Source organism: Suncus etruscus, chromosome 11 (genome assembly GCF_024139225.1).
Source record: "Suncus etruscus isolate mSunEtr1 chromosome 11, mSunEtr1.pri.cur, whole genome shotgun sequence".
NCBI classification, from domain to species: Eukaryota; Metazoa; Chordata; class Mammalia; order Eulipotyphla; family Soricidae; genus Suncus; species Suncus etruscus.
Genome location: NC_064858.1, coordinates 12,832,305 through 12,848,336, shown reverse-complemented (window position 1 = coordinate 12,848,336; position 16,032 = coordinate 12,832,305). Strand labels below are relative to the sequence as shown.

The window sequence follows — 16,032 nt, the reverse complement described above, 5'->3', positions numbered from 1 at the left end:
AGCAAAGTCTTTACCTTCTATTATCTGTTAGCACCAATAATTTATAATTTTAAAAAAGTTAATTACAGGGACTGGAGTGATAGTACAGAGCTCTTGCTTACATGTTGTCAGCCTGGATTTTTTTTTTGGGGGGGTGTGTTTTTTTTTGTTTTTTTTTTGGGTCACACCCGGTGGTGCTCAGGGGTTACTCCTGGCAGGCACGGGGGACCATATGGGACACCGGGATTTGAACCAACCACCTTTGGTCCTGGATTGGCTGCTTGCAAGGCAAATGCCGCTGTGCTATCTCTCCGGGCCCGTCAGCCCGGATTTGACCTCCTGTATAGCATATTGTCCTCTGAGCTCTGCCTCCAGGATTAAATCCTAAGCACAGCTGGTTAGGCCCACCCACTTCCCCCCTCACACACACACACACAAAAGAATGTTTATACATTAAAACTGTATTGTGTTAAAAACAAATTGGAAACTCATTATATATGTCTCTTTTAAATAAATAGTGGAGAACTAGTTCAGGTCCAGTTAGATTAATCAAGATTAAGTCTGATAAGATGAGTAAAGTATTTGTTTTGAGTCTCTTCCCATACATCTATGTAAGAGATTATTAAAGCTCATTATTTTTTTTTGGTATGATAATAGTATCATCTCAAAAATATTTTTTAGGGCCTGTGAGATAGTACAGAGGATTAACTCACCTGCTTTGAATGTAGAGCTAGGAGTAAGATCCCTAGCTATAAGATGATTTTTGATAAAGGAGCAAAAAATGTGAAGATAGCCTCTTAAACAAGTCGTGCTCATAAACCTGGTTAGTTAGCTACGTGCAACAAACAGTGCAGATCCCTTACTAACCCCATGTGCAAAGGTCAGTTCAAATCAGATTAAATATTCTTATATCAGACTGAAACCATAAGGCAGAACTCTTTATGATATTGAAGGTAAAGGTATCTCTAAGGATGAAACACCAAAAGCCAACCAAGTAGAAGCAAAGATAAACTAAGAGGACTGCAGTATTAAGAAGCTTCTACACCTCAGAGTAAACCAAAGGCAGAATACAAAGATTGCCCATGGATTGGGAGAATCTATTCACCCAATACCCATTTATAAGGGGTTAATATCTAAGATATATAAAGCACTGGTAGAGCTTAACAAGAAAAACAAATCTAACTCCATCAAAAAATGGGGAGAACACATGAAAAGAAACCTCCTCAAGAAGAAATACAGATGGCCAAAAGACACATGAGAAAAATGCTCTAAATCATTAATCAGGGAGATGCAAATCAAAGCAAAAATGCGATATTGCCTCATACCATCTAGCCGTGATGACTATCTGGTGCTGGACCTATAGCAGTGGTTAGGGTGTTTGTGTTACATACACATGGTCCACCCAGGTTCAATCCTGGACATTCCATATTTTTCCCCAATCTTGCTGGGAGTGATTTCTGAGTGTAGAGCCAGGAGTAACCCCTGAGCACCCAAAAACAAAAAAAAGAGAGTGCGATGACTGGAATATATCAAGAAGAATAAGAACAACCACTATTGGCTTGGATGCAGGAAGAAAAGGACTCACATTCACTGCTGATGGGAATGTCAACTGATCTAGCCTTTTTGGAAAACAGGATAGATTTTCCTTGAACAACCAGAAAATGAACTCCCATATGACCTGATACCATTTCTGGGAGTATACTTTAGGACCCAAAAAGACAATGCAGAAAAGTCCTTTGTTCTCCTATATTCATTGCAGCACTATTCCCAGTAACCATAATCAAGAAACAATCCAAGTGTCTGCGATCAGATGAATGGATAAAAATAAAACTGTGGTACATCTAAACAATGAAATACAATGGAACTGTTAGGAAAAATGAAGCCGTGTATCACATGGATGGATATAAGATTATTATGCTGGTGGCTGGAGCAATAGCACAGTGGTAAGGCATTTGGCTTGCATGTGGCCAACATAGGACTGACAGTGGTTTGAATCCTGGCATCCCATACGGTCCCCTGAGCCTGCCAGGAGTGACTTCTGAGCACAGAGCCAGGAGTAACTCCTGAGCACCACCAGGTATGACCTAAAAACAAAGCAAAAGATTATTATGCTGAGTGAAATTTTTCTAAGGAATAGTTATAGAATGATTACATTAATTTGTAGGATAGAAAAATATAGTGTGATGATAATATTCAAAGGCAATAGATATGAGGACCAGGAAGACTGATCCGTGGTAGAAAAGCTTGCCACAAAGAAAAACTAGAGCAGTTAGGGCATAAAAGAGACCACTATAACAATAATAGTTGGGAATGACCACTCTGGACAAGAACTGGGTGGTAAAAGGAGGTAAAGGAAAGTACATGATGCCTCTTCAGTAATCATATTGTAAACCAGTGTTTAAAAGAGAAAGATAAGGGAGAGAGAGGAGAGGGTAGAGGAAGGGGAGGGGGGAGGAGGGAGGGAGAGAGAGAGGGAGGGAGAGAGGGAGAGAGAGAGAGAAAAGAAAAATTAGAGGTAAGGGGGGACAGCAGGAAGCAAACTAGGGATGTTATTGATGGGAAATCTGCACTGGTGGAAGTAGCTGTTGGACTTTATAACTCAAATTCAATCATGAACAACTTTGTAACTGTATTTCACTGTGATTCAAAATAAATCTGAAAGATTAAAAATATTGCAACTTTATTTAGCTATAATATGCCATGTACTCATTTAAATCTAAAATTTATGTTTTTTAGTATTTTCCAAAATCATCACAGCCATTATCACAATTAATTTTAGATATATTTTATTACACTCTAAGAAGTATTTTTTCTGTTAGCAGTGCATTCTAATTTTTCCCAGACTTCATTGTTAGGTGAACACCAATCTCATTTGTTACATAGATTTGTCACTTTAGAGCTTTCACAGTAATGAACTCACTCATTTTATATATATATATATATATATATATATATATATATATATATATATATATATATATATATATTTCTTGAATATTAATTCATTTTTGGGGATTCTTTTACTTTGTGTTGTGTTTTAAAGTAATTTTATTTTACGGCATATATACTTCATTTCTTTTCATGAACAACTAAATTGTTATGTTCATCACACTTCTTTGTTGTTGTTCTTTTGTTTTGTTTTTGGGCCACAACCCAACAGTACTCCATGCCTACTCCTAGCTCTGAGCTCAGGGATCAGTTCGGGTGGGGTTTAGGGGGTCAAACTTGAGTCAACCACCAAGGCAAGTACCCTACCCATTGCACTATTGTTCTGGGCCTTGTATACACAACATTATCTTTATTCTTCAGTTGATGTATGTTTGGATTGTTACTTACTTTTTAAGCATTATTTTTCTTTTAACATTTGTGTATAAGGTTTTTGGTGACCATATTTTCATTCCTCTTGTCTTGGGTTTTCATAAAAATTGGGGTTCTTGGGGCTGCAACCGTAGAACAACGGGTAGGGTGTTTGCCTTGCATGCAGCTAATGTGAGTTTGATCCCTGGTCTCTTCAAGCCTGAGCTCAGAGCCAGGAATAACCTGAATGCCCAGAAACAAAAGAAAACTGAGATTCTTGGGTTTTTATATATACATATACAAGTATATATCTACACACATGTGCTTTTATGTATATACACATTCAGATACATATGTATTTGCATCATTTAAATATGTGCAAATTAATATGTATTTGTTTATATGATTTGTGACCCAAAATGCACATACATACTCATGTATATATATATATATATATACACATGTATATATATATACAGATGTATATATATATATATATATACACATGACCCAAAGAACTCCAATCTTTTTTTTTTTTAGAACTCCAATCTTTTTTTGTGTGTGTGTGTGGTTTTTGGGTCACACCCGGCAGTGCTCAGGGGTTATTTCTGGCTCCAGGCTCAGAAATTGCTCCTGGCAGGCACAGGGAACCATATGGGGCGCCGGGATTCGAACCGATGATCTCCTGCATGAAAGGCAAACGCCTTACCTCCATGCTATCTCTCCAGCCCCTAGAACTCCAATCTTAAGTACACTCAAAAGATATGGAAACATGTCACTAAAATATACAGATGTTTATAGTAGAGTAATGCACAAAAGGTGGGAAAAATACAACTGTGTGCATAAATATATATGTGTATTTCTTGTTTTGGGGGCTTTTTCCAGCTATGCTTAGGATTCACACTTGTTATTTGGGAGTAGAATCTGGGTTGACTGCATGCAAGCAAATACCTTAGTCTTTCTGGTGACACTGGTTGAAATATGAACTCCGCCTTTGAGAAACTGCCAGACTAATTTCCAAACTTTACTGTACCACTTCGTCTTCTTTTTTGTTTTTTGTTTTGTTTTTTGGGTTACACCCGGCAGTGCTCAGGGGTTACTCCTGGCTGTCTGCTCAGAAATAACTCCTGGCAGGCACGGGGGACCATATGGGACACCGGGATTCGAACCAACCACCTTTGGTGCTGGATAGGCTGCTTGCAAGGCAAACACCACTGTGCTCTCTCTCCGGACCCACCACTTCGTTTTCTACACAAATCATAAGATTTTTATTTTCCTTACACCCTCAGTAACACATTCATTATTTTTACTATACTTTCACAATTTTTTTTATGAAATAGTAAAAGAGAATTAGTTGTAATTCATAATCATAATTTAGGGGCAGGAGCAATAACGCAGCAGTAAGGCATTTGCCTTGCACGCAGCTGGCCCAGGATGGACCTAGGTTTGATTCCTGGTGTTCCATATGGTTCCCCAAGCAAGGAGCTATTTCTGAGCGCATAGCCAGGAGTAACCCCTGAGTGTCACTGGGTGTGACCCAAAACAAAAATGTGATCATAATTTAATAAATATTTTGGAGGGATAGGCAATCTCAGTTTTTTTTTGGTTTATTTTTGGTTTTTGGGCCACACCCAACGGTGCTCAGGGGTTACTCCTGGCTATCTGCTCAGAAATAGCTCCTGGCAGGCACGGGGAACCATATGGGACGTTGGAATTTGAACCAACCACCTTAGGTCCTTGATTGGCTGCTTGCAAGGCAAACACTGCTGTGCTATCTCTCCGGCCCGCAATCTCAGTTTTAAACAAAGTGGTCCAGGTAGTAGAAAAGGATAGCTTCCCTGCTATTTTTTGGGGATAGTTTTAGCCTTGAAATAAACACTAAAGAATATGCAAGGGAAAATAAATTGCATTTAATCTTACTAATAAATATGGACAAAAATGTTAGAATCAGGTGTAAGAGTAGTTTCTTTTTTTTTTTTTTTTTTTTTGGTTTTTGGGCCACACCCTGTGAGGCTCAGGGGTTACTCCTGGCTATACGCTCAGAAGTTGCTCCTGGCTTCTTGGGGGACCATATGGGACGCTGGGGATCGAACCGCGGTCCGTCCTAGGTTAGCGCAGGCAAGGCAGGCACCTTACCTCCAGCGCCACCGCCTGGCCCCAGAGTAGTTTCATATTTTAAAATTTCTTTAAAATATATGATAAAATTCTTCTCATTAATGTTTAAAAAACACTACCTCAAGCTATGAAATGAACTTTCTAGTAAAGGCTGTCTTTTAATAACAAGCATCATACTTAATGCTAAAATTAGAAACATTTTCATAAATCAAAAGTAATACAAATTCTCTAATCAGATCACTAATGAAAACTCCAAAAAGATTAGTGAGAAACAAGATGAACATAGCTCTAGAAATTTTTTGAAAGATTTTAAAATTAACTTTTAAAAATAAGAAAATTCAGCAATATTTGATATAAGATCAATATAAATTATACCTTTTACAAAATTGTACCTAAGGCACCTAATTGTACCTAAAAGTACCGAAGATTTTTCTTTTACTGATGGGGGAAGAGTTTGAGTACATGGTGGTGCTTGGTGGCACTCTTGGTTCTGTGTTTGGCAGTCAGTCCAACTGGTGTCATGGGACTATTCAATACTGGGAATTGAAGAGGTGTTGGCTGCATGTGGCCAAGCACCTTAACTCTTGTTTTATTGTCAAACACCTTAACTCTTTATATATTTTTAGCTTCTAAATACCCAACATGTTATTGAAAGATATAAAATTAGACAGACTATAAGGTAGAATATATAGTGTTGGGGTTAAAACACAATACAAGATAGACACAATGAAATACTGAATTTATGAAGGTTTTCTATTTTTCTACACTTGGTAGTGGTTGGGGCACCATATGGTTTTGAGGATCAAGGTTAATTGTGTGTTTAATACCTTAAACTTTGGAATATGGATCTGGAGTAATTTACTTCTTTTTTTTTTTTTTTTTTTTTGCCCAACCAATGGTGCACAGGGGTTTTACTTCTGACTCTGCATTCAGAAATTGCTCCTGGCAGGCTCAGGGGATGATATAGGATGCCAGGAATTGAATCTGGTTGGCCCCAGGCAAGGCAAACACCATACCCATTGTGCTATCGCTTCTGTATCAAGCCTGGAGTAATGTTTGAGTGCAGAGCTGAGTGCCACCAAAACCACCACAAAAAGTCTAAGATACAGAATCTATTAATTTCTGATCCAGAGTGATAGTTTACTAGAAGAACACATTCCTACTATGTACAAAGCCTTGAATTAGATCCCTGGTATTATTCCTTATTCCTTCCCCACCAAAGCACTATTGGGTGGCTTCTAAACTGCATGTTTGAATGTGAGTATCACATTGGTAGACTATATTCTTTTTTGTTTGTTTGTTTGTTTTTTGGGTCACACCCGGCAGTGCTCAGGGGCTACTCCTGGCTCTACCTTTTTTTTTTTTAAATAAAAATTTCATCTTTTTTTATTTAAAGAACATGTTGACACAGTTAATTGCAATAATTTGTTTCCAGAAAAGTGGGAGCAAAATTATTGAAAGGAAAGAAAAAATAAGGAAGAGAAGAAAAGAACAAAAATGAAGCACAGTGATATGCACATTTGTGAAAACTCATCTCTGAGGTCATTAAGTCATTGTCAGAAGGCTTTGTAAACTTCTGTTGCTTGCTATTTGTTATTCCATTTGTTTCCAAATATTAGGTGGTTTCAAATACACATTGATGTATGCCATTAAGTATGACAGTGATAAACAAGATGAGGTTGTCCAGGAATTCCAAGAACTGTTGCTGATACTGAAGCTTTTGTGGGGTGTAATTTTGGCTGCCATGTCTTCTGGAAGTATGAAAATGTGGGGGGAGTGCCTGTACTCACTCAGTAGAAGTCTTGGTGATATCAACTCAAATACTGGCATACCTGGAATTTGGGTCAGATTGGTGCCTCTGCTGAGAACTGGAGAGGAATGATAAAGCAGGGGTATAGGCAAAGTGGGTTATTTATCCCTGCCCCAATTTTTTAAAAGATATATTAAGTGAATTTATTTTCTAAAGTTATATTGTTTCTATGGTTTTCACCATTCTGATTAGGGTTTGTCTCGGAGTATTTTTATCTGGATCTCTTTTAGCTGGCACCCTTTAGGTGTCCAGGATGTGGGTATGTTAGCTTCTTTCCAATTCTGGGAACTTCTCAGCAATATCTTTGATTGCTACTTCTTGGTAGTTTTTGTCTTCTTAGGCCTCTGGGAGTTTATTATTCTAATGTTGTTCCTCTAAAATTCACCCTAAAGTTCTCTTTTAGCTGTTTAAGACTTTTTTATATTCTGCTGTTATCTGGAGGTGTTAGGCAGCTCATCTTGTAACTCACTGATTCTGTCGTCAGCAGCTGTAATTCTGCTCTGAGGCTTTCCAGTGAATTTTTTATTTTGCCTACCAAGTTTTTCAGCTCTGTCATTTCTGTTTGAAGTTTTCTCATTTCTGCTCTTTTATCTCTTGAGTCTTATGGTTGTCTGATCCATGGTTTCGTGAAGTTCCTTGAACATTCTCAACACTTTCCTCTGTAAAGTCCTTATCAGAGCAGCTGTCTGGGTGGCTGATATGGTCTGGTCTTCAGAACTACCATCTTTGCTCAATAAATGTAGGGTTCTGCTTTGCTTTCCCCATTGTGACCTTTGCAGTCTGGTAGTGTTTATTATAGATTGCAGTCTTCCCAATAGGAGTACAGAACACACACACCTGGAGTATTAAATACATTTTATCAAAGACAATAGAGAGAGAGGGAGAGAATAATACTGAAAGGGACAGAGACAGAGAGCTTTATTTTATTTTATTTGTTTGTTTTGCTTTTGCATCACACCTGGCGGCGCTCAGGGGTTATTCCTGGCTCTGCACTCAGAAGTCATTCCTGACAGGCTTGGGGGCCATATGGGATGCTGGGATTCGAACCACCGTCTGTCCTGGGTCAGCTGCGTGCAAGGCAAAGGTGCTACCGCTGTGCTATACCTCCAACCCCTAGAGACAGAAAATGTTTTTTTAATTTTTATTTTGATCATGAGACAGAATTTTAAAGTTTTTAAGTTATAGATAGGCAGCATATTAAAGTGATAAAGTGAAATTAATGCAAAAGTTACAGAAGACTGGCATGTTCAAGGAAATCTAAGAAGACCAAAAGTCTAAGGTACAATGAATAAGAGAAAATGGTAAAGTTAGTTTGAATAGTATACAGGGCCTGATCATCATATGTTTTGAAAAACCAATTTGAAAAAACCAATGTTCTTGGGGTGTGGTGAGAGGGAGCCCACATTCATTATTGTTGGATTTGTCTGATCCTTGTCTTTTGCCTGATCTCAGAGGAAACAGTTTCAGTTTTTCACTGTTGAGAATGTTCTCAGCTATAGAGTTTTATCTGTGACCCTTACACTCTTGAGGAAAGGTCACACTGATGGTATGATGGATGTCTGAACATTTAACACTTGAAACGATTTTATTATGAACAACTTGGTAAATCATGTTGTGTAATTTTTAAAATTTTTTAATAAATTAAAATGGGCAAGAACAAATAAGACTTAAGTCTTGCTAGATCTTACAATTTTGAAAATGAAATAAAAATTTAAAACTAAATTTGAGGGCTGGAGAGATAGCACAGTGGTAGGGCATTTGCCTTGCACAAGACCGACCCAGGATGGACCTTGGTTCGATTTTTGGCATCCTGTATGGTCCCTGAGCCTGCCAGGAGTGACTTATGAGCACAGAGCCAGGAGTGACCCCTGAGCGCCGCCAGGTGTAGCCCAAAAATACCAAGAAAAAAAAAAAAAGAGAACAATGTCTAGAATGTCTGCCACAGAGGTTGGCAGGAGAGGAGAGAGAGAATGAGGGAAACTGGGACATTGGTGGTGAGAAATGTGCACTGGTAAAGGGAATTTTATATTGTATGACTAGCTCAATCATGAACAACTTTGTAATTGTGTATCTCAAGTTATTCAATTAAAGAAATTAATTAAAAATAAGAAATTTTCTTATATTTTGTTTTAGTGGTTTAAAAAAGTTATAGAAATAAGAGCAACATGGAGATCCCCAGATTTTTAGGATAACACTCAATAATTTATTTTGGGAATTTAGTTTCTTTTGTGTTTAAAAATTACTTAAATAATATGTAATTACTTAAGTAATTACTTAAATATATTCAGTACTTTATTCTGGGAATTCAACTACTTTGTGTTTAAGAATTACTCACAAAATTTGCAGCATTTTCCAGTAACTTTACTGAGTGAAATTTTAAATTTTTTCACTTGCTGTATTTTAAGTTTTCATGTTTGAAACTTAAAACTTTTTGTTTGCGGGGCCGGGCGGTGGCGCTAAAGGTAAGGTGCCTGCCTTGCCTGCGCTAGCCTTGGACGGACCGAGGTTCGATCCCCCGGTGTCCCATATGGTCCCCCAAGCCAGGAGCAACTTCTGAGCACATAGCCAGGAGTAACCCCTGAGCATTACCGGGTGTGGCCCAAAAATCAAAAAAAAAAAAAAAAAAAAAAAAACTTTTTGTTTGGGACTCTGGAGATTGCTGAAAGGACTGAAGTACTGCATGCACCTGAGATCCATTATTTTATTTCACAAAAACAGTTACTAGTTTTATGTTGTTGAAAAAATTTCTTTTCGGTTATGATAAATGTCTTTATACTGAAAGGTGATATCCAACTACCTTCATAACCCCTCCTGTGAAGTTAATTCTTATGCCAAAGAGACATATTTGGGGGGAAGTATATTCACTTTTTCAGTTCCACAATTCAAACTTCCCAAGAAGTTTTACAGCTTAGAAGATGAGTTGCGGGCCCGGAGAGATAGCACAGCGGCGTTTGCCTTGCAAGCAGCCGATCCAGGACCAAAGGTGGTTGGTTCGAATCCCGGTGTCCCATATGGTCCCCCGTGCCTGCCAGGAGCTATTTCTGAGCAGACAGCCAGGAGTAACCCCTGAGCACCGCCGGGTGTGGCCCAAAAAACAAAATAAAAAAAAAAACAAAAAACAAAAAAGAAGATGAGTTGCTTAATTCTATTATTGAACTTAAAGTCCTTTAATATGAGTCTAGATCATTTCAGTTAAACAGTTCCGTCTCATTTCTGGAGATTATTCTAGAGGTGGATTCCGAAAGCAGACAATATCATATTGTGCGAAGTAAAAATAAGAGGAGTTTCTGTGGAAGCGAAATAAAAACAAATGTTAATGATTAAGAACTGACTACAGATTCAACTTGAGTCCCAAGAGCAACTATTGTAGATGGCAGGGATGCCAATTGTAGATGATTTTTTGGTTTGCAGTTTCCTGTCTGTGGGAATGTAAGTACACTGTCAGAATGCCCCACGTAGCCATGGAGAATATGGGTGGGAGAAAATGTGCAAAAGTTTATAAATTCAGGGGCTGGAGTGATGGTGCAGTGGTAGGGCATTTGCCTTACACAGCTGACCTAGGACAGACTGCTGTTTGATCCCCTGGCGTCCCCCAAGCCAGAAGCGATTTCTGAGTGCATAGCCAGGCGTATCCCTTGAGTGTTGCCGGGTGTGGCCCAAAAAACAAAACAAAATAAAACACAGCAAAAGTTTATAGATTCATAGATATTGTAGAAAAGTAGAAAAATTAAGAACCTAGTCTAATTTACAAGTAAACAAAAAACCCAGGCCAGAGTGATAGCACAGTGGGTTGGATGTTTGCTTTGCATGGGACCTACTGGGGTTTGATCCCGGCATTCCATATAATTCCCTGAGCACGAGCAGAAGAAAATTCCTGAGTCAACCAACAGCCAGGAGTAACCTGAGTACTGTAGGGTATGACACCCCCAAATAAATAAAAGGTACTTACCTTTTGGGCCAGAGTGATAGCATAGCAGTTTTGTGTTTGCTTTGCATGTGGTTGACCCTCATGGACCCAAGCTCAATCCCTAGTATCCCATATGGTCCCAAGCCTGCCAAAGCGATTTCTGAGCACAGTGCCAGGAGTAACCCCTGAGCACTGCCAGGTGTGACCAAAAAACCAAAACAAACAAAACAAAAACCAGGGCTAAAGAGATATATAGCTGGTAGATGATTGCCTTGCTGTGGTCAACTCAGTTTTTGTCTCATATGGTCCTATATAGTCCCCTAAGCCTTGCCAGGAGTAATTCCTCGTAACCTCTGAGCATCGCCAGGTATGAGCCCCCAAAACCAAACCAAACCAAACATAGCCCATTTTTAAATTCTCTTTTGGCCTTCATTTTTGGACGAGAGTATATAATTTTTTGTGGCAGCAGTTCAGGAATGAGCAGTGCCAGGCCAGTGAAGTCAATATATTTTTGTTGCCCAACATTTTTTTTGTCGTTTGGGGAGCTTTCTAATATATTGCATAAACAATATATTTGTTTATATTTTATAAACAACGATTTGAAGTCATTAATGCCTAATGAGTCCCTCTGTCTCCCTGTCTCCCTGGTCTCTGTCTCTCTCAATGCTTGCAAAATAAGTATTATTATAGGCTGGTAGAAACCTTGGGTGCAGATTGATGCATTTTCTATTTGTTTACTTAAAGAATGGAGATGTCCAGGGGGTGCTGAGTAATTTCTGTAAAGGAGGGCAGGTAGGAGACTAAATAAATTTGGAAATCTCTGCAGTAGTTATATATAGTTGGATTTATTATTGCCTCAAACTGATTATATTTACCAGCAAATAGTGTCTTTTGATATTTAATAAGAAATTGTTTACTGGTGCCGGAGAGATAGCATGGAGGTAAGACGTTTGCCTTGCGTCCAGAAGGACATTGGTTTAAATCCCGGCATCCCATATGATCCCCTGTGCCTGCCAAGGGTGATTCCTGAGCGTAGAGCCAGGAGTGGCCCCTGAGCGCTGCCGGGTGTGACCCAACCCCCCCCCCCCAAAGAAACTACATTATAGGGGCCAGAGAGATAGCACAGCGGTGTTTGCCTTGCAAGCAGCTGATCCAGGACCTAAGGTGGTTGGTTCGAATCCCAGTGTCCCATATGGTCCCCCATGCCTGCCAGGAGCTATTTCTGATCGGGTAACCCTGACCACCACCGGGTGTGACCCAAAAACAAACAAAAAGCAAAAAAAACAAAAAATATTGTTTACCTTCACTATCTCTCTGTAGCATATACAATCATTTGGTACTTAAGAAAATCATTTATTTTAATTTTTTTTTTTTTTTTTTTGGTTTTTGGGCCACACCTGGTGACGCTCAAGGGTTACTCCTGGCTATGCGTTCAGAAGTTGCTCCTGGCTTGGGGGACCATATGGGACGCCGGGGGATCAAACCGCTGTCCGTCCTAGGCTAGCGCTTGCAAGGTAGACACCTTACCTCTAGCGCCACCATGCTGGCCCCTCATTTTAATTTTTATATTAACTATAAACTGTTAATTTAGTCTTAGGAATATCAAGAATAATAAATGAATGTTTCTGCTATAAATGTTATGTAATTCATATATGATATATAACATTTAATACAAAATTATATGCAAATTTGTATAAGGGAATAAATGTACACAGTCATACATGCATGCACTAAGTCAGATAGTAGACTATAAAATCACTTGTGCAGTTGTAGCACCATCATACTTATAGGGGCCCAATATCGAAATCATGCTTTATACCTCCCCTCTTTTTTTTTCAGCATCACTAAAAGTAATTAGACTCCATCTACTTTTCTTTATATATGCTTTCTCACATATTTTACTTAATCCTTATAGATCCTTAGCACCTCTTAACTATTTTGATAATGCTTTTAGGGGTGTTCAAATCTGATAATGCTCAGGATCTACTTCAAGCTCAGTACTCAGGGGTTGCTCTTAGGTAAACTAGGGGAATCAAAATGGGAACTCCTACAGACAAAGCATTTGTTTTAGTCTCTCTCTCACCATATAAAAATTCCTTAATTGTGCTCGCTTCGGCAGCACATATACTAAAATTAGAATGATACAGAGAAGATTAGCATGGCCCCTGCGCAAGGATGACATGCAAATTCGTGAAGCGTTCCATATTTAAAAAAAAATTCCTTAATTGTTTTCCTTGATTCTACTTTATTCCTGATAACCTGGCATTGTTAACAAATGAATTTAGTCAATAGTAAATTCAGTTTTTTAACCTCTCCTGTATCAACTTGAATAAACAAAAAAAGAAAAATTAGAGAAGACCATTTAAAACAGTATTTAAGTTTTTTAGCATAACAGTAGTTAAGTATTGGTAGTTTCCTTTTTTGTTTTTATTTTTTTTTTTCAGAATGAAATCTACTCTCTAGACCACTGTATATCAACCAGGGTTTATAGACCCACTCTATGGGACATATAAGGGACCATAAATGAGGGGCCGGAGAGATAGCACAGTGGTAGGGCGTTTGCCTTGCACACGGCTGACCCATGAGGTTCAATTCCCAGCATCCTATATGGTCCCCTGAACCTGCCAGGAGTGATTTCTGAGAGCAGAGCCAGGAGCAATCCCTGAGCACCTCTGGGTGTGACCCTAAAAAAAAAAAAAAAAAAAAGATGAATTTTGGGCCAGAGCGATAACGCAATGGTAGGGCGTTTGTCTTGCATGTGGCCATCCAGACTAGCTCTCGATTCCATCCCTGGTGTCCCACTTGGTCCTCCAAGCCAGGGGCAATTTCTGAGCATATAGCCAGAGTAACCCCTGAACATCAGCAGGTGTGGCCCAAAACCAAAACCAAAACAAAACAAAACAAAATATAAAAAGGGACTATAGATAGGGGCCGGAGAGATAGCACACACACACACACACACACACACACACACACACACACACACACACACACACACACACACAAAAGGGACTATAGATAAAAATCAAATCAGTGAAAGGCCCAGGAGTGATTTCTGAGCATAACCCCTGAGTGCTACTGGGTGTGACCCAAACACACACACACACACACACACACACACACACACACACACACACACGACTATAGATAAAAATCAAATCAGTGAAAGGCCACTAGGGAACCAGTTGGCTGGAACCAGTTCCTCATCTAACCAACCACAAGGAAACCAGGTCAGAAGAGATTAGAATTGGAAGTGCCGAGAAATCAGCCCTGCTCTGCTCTCTCAGTGTATCAATCCGAAATCTCTACTGCCTGCACGCAACCTTGTCACTTCAATTATAATATTACCACTATATGACTTTTAAAACAGTGCTTTGGAGAGTCTGCACATCTTTCATGGTGAAGGCTCATAAACCTCCATGTGTCTTACTTGCCTTCTTTTTGAAGTCACTGCTGAAATATTTTATATTATATAAGATTTCATATTTTAAGTATTCCTCAGGATGATTTTCTTAACATTTCTTTGCCACATTCTTATTTTTCATTTAGTTTAATTTTTTAATATAATTCTTTGAACACATGGTTATAAAATTGTTTCGTGGTTGGGTTTCAGTCAGAGAATGTAAACCGGTCTTCATCACTGATACTGCACCTTTCTCGCCACCAGTGTTCCCTGTTTCCCTTCTATGTCCTAGCACCCAGCAGTCCCTGGAGCAGGAATTTTGCTTCTCTCTACCCCCTCCCCCTCCCTCCCTCCCTCCCTCTTATTTGACACTGTGCTTTGCACTGTTAATGAAGGGGTACCTCAAAGGTCACTATCCCGTTGTAGCATCCAGTTCTTGTCCAGAATGATCTGTTCCAACTATGGTCATAGCGGACCCTTCTCTATCTGCCCTCACTGCTCTTTGTGGCAAGCTTCATACCATGTGGACTGGTCCTTTTGACCATCATCTCTATTGTCTCTGGATAGTATTACCATACTTTTTCTTACATCCCACAAATAAGTGAGATTATTATTATTATTTTTTTTTTTTTTTTGGTTTTTGGGTCACACTGGCAGCGCTCAGGAATTACTCCTGGCTCTATGCTCAGAAATCGCTCCTAGCCGGCTTGGGGGACCATATGGGATGCTGGGATTTGAACAGTGCTGTGATGAATGTAGGAGTGCAGAGGGCAATTTTTTATTGCGTTTTTGTATTCCTAGGGTCTATCCCTAGGAGTGGTATTGCTAGATTATATAGGAGCTCAATTTCTAGTGTTTTAAGGAATAGCCGTATTGTTTTCCAGAAAAGTTGGGACTATTGTTTTTTTTTTTCCTGATTTCATTTCCCTGATGATTAATGATGTGGAACATTTTTTCATGTGCCTTTTGGTCATCTGTATCTTTTCTTCTTTCAAGAAATGTTTATTTGTTCCCTCATTTTAGATTATATATATATATATGTGTGTGTATATATATATATATATATATATATATATATATATATATATATATATATATTGGTTTTGGGGCCACACATAGTGGTGCTCAGGGGTTATCCCTGCCTCTGTTCTCAGAAATTGCTTCTGACAGGCTCTGGGAACCATATAGGATACCAGAGAGCAAACCCAGATTGTCTTCTTTAGGTATATATATATATATATATATATGTTTAGCAGTGTGAGTTCATTATGGTTATATGTCCCTGGATTATTAAGAAGTGTGTTTTGCTATCTTATAACCTTTTTGAACTTGATGCCAATGTTGTCTGATACTAGGATGGTTCCGTTGACCTTTTCGAGGGCATTTTTTTCCATTGAAGAGTGGTCTTCCAACCTTTGACTTTGAGTCTGTTTGCTTTGACAATTCAGATGTGTTTTTTTTTTTTTGGGGCCACACCCATTTGACGCTCAGGGGTTACTCCTGGCTATGTGCTCAGAAATC

General features: G+C 38.9%; 1 protein-coding gene and 1 non-coding gene across 3 annotated transcripts in view; both read left to right on the top strand.

The window, feature by feature from the left end:
- YAF2 (YY1 associated factor 2) overlaps positions 1–16,032 on the top strand; it is a 92,872-nt gene that overhangs the window by 50,804 nt on the left and 26,036 nt on the right. The gene's annotated exons all lie outside the window — the stretch shown is intronic.
- LOC126023488 (U6 spliceosomal RNA) lies at positions 13,212–13,318 on the top strand. The gene has a single exon (XR_007500606.1). It is a non-coding gene; the product is annotated as a U6 spliceosomal RNA (small nuclear RNA).